The sequence below is a fragment of the Panthera onca genome, chromosome A3 (genome assembly GCF_046562875.1).
Source record: "Panthera onca isolate mPanOnc1 chromosome A3, mPanOnc1 haplotype 2, whole genome shotgun sequence".
In the NCBI taxonomy this organism is placed as follows: Eukaryota; Metazoa; Chordata; class Mammalia; order Carnivora; family Felidae; genus Panthera; species Panthera onca.
Genome location: NC_138341.1, coordinates 125,078,564 through 125,083,122, shown reverse-complemented (window position 1 = coordinate 125,083,122; position 4,559 = coordinate 125,078,564). Strand labels below are relative to the sequence as shown.

Sequence of the window (4,559 nt, the reverse complement as noted above, 5' to 3'; positions counted from 1 at the left end):
CCTTCTTGTCTGTGCTGTTTGAGGGCTAGGATGAGGAGAGAGAGCTAGGGGGTCTGAGCATGGCTGCAGGATTATGGCACCTTAGGCAATCCATCCTTTCTGAGAACACTGAAATGTTGCTGCTCAGGTGGTGAGGGCAGAAGAGGGTGGGAGTTCAACTGACTTGCCCCAGAAGTCTCTCTCAAGCCTCAGGAGTGGGACCCTCAGGCCTCTTCTTGGGCCTGCTGACCTTTCTTTTATCAGAATGTGAGTTGGGCTTGGAACTGGTTTACTGCAGTCGTTTGGATGTTCCTACCTTGGACCTCCTTCCTTAGGGGCTGGCCCATGGCTCCAAGACAGGCAGTAAGTCCCCTCCAGGTCACTTTGCTGTAGGGAGGAATTATCTTTAGGTTCTTGGAATCAAGATCAGTTTTTAAAAATTATATTTGTTAGAGGGCATCTGGGTGTCTCAGTCGGTTAAGCTTTGGACTTTGGCTCAGGTCATGATCTCGATATTCCTGAGTTTGAGTCCTGTGTCGGGCTCTGTGTTGGGCTCAGAGCCTGGAGCCTCCTATGGATTCTCACTCTCTCAAAAATAAACATTAAAAAAATAAAAAAAAAATCATATTTGTTAGGTATACAAAATGGATCACATTCTATATCTTTGAGAAATTTATGTCCTCACATACACTCTTGTAATGGGACTCCATGAAAATAGCTAATTTAGCTAGTCATCTCTTGTTGGACCTTAATCTGTGTACGTTTAATGTTGGCCTACTTTTGCAGGTAAATCTGGGGACAATTCTCAATAGTAGAATTCTAGGTTCTCAAATAGAGTCTGACAAAAAAGACACACACACACAAAAAGCCCCTCAATGTTCATTGAATGAATGGAAGAATTTTTTGAGCTGCAAGTAATAGAAAACCCAACTAATTAGCCAATAAAGACATTTAATTTCCTCACATCAGAGTCTGGAGAGAGGCAGTGAGGCTGGTTCGGCAGCTTACCCTCAACACCAATGCGCAGACTCATTCCTTCCTTCCCCACCAACCTCAGCATGCTGGCTTTTGTCCTCGAGAGGGTCACCTCACAGGTGTGGGATGGCTGCCGTAGCTCCAGACATCACAGCAGGAAGATGTAGTGGTGAAAAGACCTTCACCTCAGATGGTGCTCTCCTTTTAATGATGGAGACCATCTTCCCCAGAAGCCATCCCCTCCCCGGATTTCCCTTGTCCTCTCATCGGTCAGAACTGTTGCCACAAGGGAGGCCAGAAAAGCAAACGGGAATGGGAAAATGTGACTGATTAAACATACTTCATCCTTGAGGCTGAGGGATGGCCCCATCTGTATATAAAAGCTGAGATTCTATTAGCAAGGAAGAAGGAGAGAATGACTTTGGGGTTAGGTGGGTAATGAACCACACATGTCATATTGGGTCAAAGGACACATGCATTCAAAAATTTAGAAATTGCTAACATAGGGCTTTTATAACAAGAAAAAAAGAGTATTAGTGCTCACCTTGAATATTGCAAAAATGTTTTTGTAATTCCCAAGTCTAGTGGAAAAAGGCAAGTTACAACTTAAGAAGAAAGTTCCCATCACTACTGTCTTTTTTGTTCCTCCCTTCCCTCTGTTTTCACACTGGCCTATGAAATTCCGGTTTCTGCTATGATCCAAGCACTCTTCTCTCTGAGCAGACGTGTCCGTTGTTGCCTGGTCTGAACAAGAATAGATGGTGTGAGCCTGTCCATGGCCATCCCAGGGCTCCGGGCTCACAGCGCAGGGAACTAGGAGGACCCACAGGTGTCAGTGTGACAGGCTGCTGGACATTTTGGCAGGTTCCTCTTCCATTGTTTTGCTTGTCGTGTTATTGTTTATTAAAAAAATAAAAATAACACGTGCACACTTGAAAAAAAATCAATGTGGAGAAACTTTCAATGAAAAACAGCAGTCCTAGAACCTTAAAATACTGTAAAGTAGGGTGATTTTTCTGCCGGGATGGGGGTGGGACTGGAAAGGAAGGTGTGAGCCCCAGCACAGCACAGGCTGAGCACCAGGAGAGAGGTCCCTTCCAGGTCTTCCCTCCTCATCTGGGGCTACCCACCTTGTCCACTTGGGAGCAATGACATGGGGCTGGGGGGGGGAAGGGGAGGGGAGAGAATGAGGTGGGATGGGGGGAGAGGGAGAGAGAAAGAGAAAGTATGAACTGAAGGGCTGAATTTTTTTTTTTTTACAGTCTTTTTTTTTTTTTAACCTTTATTTTTGAGACAGAGAGAGACAGAGTATGAACGGGGGAGGGTCAGAGAGAGGGAGACACAGAATCTGAAACAGGCTCCGGGCTCTGAGCTGTCAGCACAGAGCCCGACGCGGGGCTTGAACTCACGGACCGCAAGATCATGACCTGAGCTGAAGTCGGCCGCTCAACCGACTGAGCCACCCAGGCGCCCCCTGAATTTTTTTTTTTAATTAAACATTTTTAAAAATTTAAATATAATTTATTGTCAAATTGGTTTCCATACAACACCCTGTGCTCATCCCAACAGGTCTGAAGGGCATTTGGCCTTGGGGTTGTGTTGGAGTTGGAGGTCAAAAGCCAGATTCTACGCCTCCCTCCGCCCCCCTAGGCCTTTCTAGGCCTCTTTTCCTACTGTTGTACCCTAAACCAAAGCCATCAGAACCTTTCCTTCCTCAGAGTTTAAGGCCATTTCCACCTCAGGCCTGGGGGAGCAGGTCTCAGTGGACCCTGCTCCTATGGATGCCCCAAACTTGCACCCTGAAATTAGCTTCTGACCAGATGGAAAGGCCACACACAAGCCCCTCCCCATCCTCAGCTTCCAGGTGGTTCACCTTGGGAGGGGTGAAATCTGAAACCGGCCCCCAGACACAGAGGGCAGGGTAAGGCAGAGGAAAGAGAAAAGAGGCCACTCTGATCTCCGCAGGTGGCAGGTGTAACAAGCAAGGGAATTTACACACTGGCAGGTGTAACAAGCAAGGGAATTTACACACTGGCAGGTGTAACAAGCAAGGGAATTTACACACGATGCTGGCCTTGGGCTCTGGAAGACAGAGGATCTCAGCGCCTGCCCACCAGAACCTTAACAGTTTACGGAGGGGCCTTAACCAGGCTCGGTCACAGGTACCGGCCAGAGGGTCTCAACAACATTTTGCTCCCTCAAGGCTACATCCGTGAAAATGGCTCCCGCTGTGGGAATGGTGGGCGGAGCCTATGCTCCAAGGATGGGGGAGGGGGAGGAAACTCCAACTGCCCAGGGTCAGCTTGCAGGTCAACTGGCGGCCACCATGTCCTCTCTGTGACCTCCTCCAACACTTCTTGCATTGGGCAGGGATTTCTGGGGCTCTGATACTTGCCAGTCCTCAAGTGTGAGTCGTCTGAGACCCGTTCTCTGACCACTCTGTGGGTCTTGCAGCTCCCAGCTTCTCCATCCCTTTCCTTGACCATCAGGTGGGGGAAACCCCTGGCTGCACACCCATGTGCCACCTCAGTGACACCACAGGCCCTGCGTCCTCTCCCTGCTGCTCTTCTGGATCTTACTCTCTGGGAGGCATAATGTCATTGGTAAGTGGGATATGTGGGGTGAGAGGGGCAGGCGGCTGAACCTGTGCCCCCTGCGAGGGGGTGCTCTTGAGGGCTACCTTCCTTTTCCTACCCAAGTGAAGGCCTCTTGTCAAGGGGATTGGTGCCTAGAAGGCCAGCTTCATATAGATTCACAAGCATCGGAAAAGAATGAAGAACAACCCCCCCCCCCCCCCCCCCCCGGCCCCTGGAATTAACAGCTAATCCTTACCGAGCACTGACTATATCCCAGGTGCTGGGCTTGACGTGCACACTCGTATTTAATCCTCACAGTAGGCCTGGGAAAGTCCTGAGAAAACTGGGAAAGTTTAAATAACTTGCCCAAGGCCTCAGAGTGAGTGGCAGGGCTAGTTTGAACCTTGGTCTGTAGGAGTGCAATAATTTTGGTATTCTACCTTCTCTCACTATAAAATGGTGGTAGGCAAGTGGTTTGGGATCAACTGTGATGGTTTGGGAAGTAAGGAAAAGAGAGACAGGTAGGGGTAACTCTGAGTTCCAATCCAGACTGGCTGCATGAGCTGGGGCAGGGTGCTTCTCCCTCTAGGTCCGAGAGGGAGAGAGATGCAGGGAGGGAGAGACAGGGAGAAATGGGGAGGGAGGGAGGGAGAGAGTGAGAGTGAGAGAGAGAGAGAGAGGACAGGGAGGGAGAGAGGGAGAGACAGATAGGGAGGGAGAGGGAGGGAGAGAGGGACAGGGAGGCAGGGAGAGAAAGAGAAGGGGACAGAGACAGACATCGGGTTCCATGAGATTTACAGTCCCTTCCAGGCCTGAGATTCTGCCCAGCTGAGCAGGTCCCAGGTGGGAAGAGCTTGGCCCTGGGTATCTGTGACCTATTCATACTCTCCCTTTCATGCTTTCTCATTCATATTCTGGTCACTCTGCCATCCTCTGATAGCAACTCTTGAATTGTTGTCTTCCAACAACAATCTGGGTCCCAGCACCAGCCTGATTCAGGACACCAGTGCACCCAGGGGAGGGAAATGA

The 4,559-nt window shown here is 49.6% G+C and overlaps 1 non-coding gene across 1 annotated transcript in view; it reads left to right on the top strand.

Moving 5' to 3' along the window:
• The first annotated feature begins 3,016 nt into the window (after positions 1-3,016).
• LOC132669438 (uncharacterized) overlaps positions 3,017-4,559 on the top strand; it is a 61,577-nt gene continuing 60,034 nt past the window's right edge. Inside the window, exon 1 of the transcript XR_013554503.2 lies at positions 3,017-3,557. This is a non-coding gene — a transcript (uncharacterized LOC132669438). The remainder of the gene's footprint in view (positions 3,558-4,559) is intronic.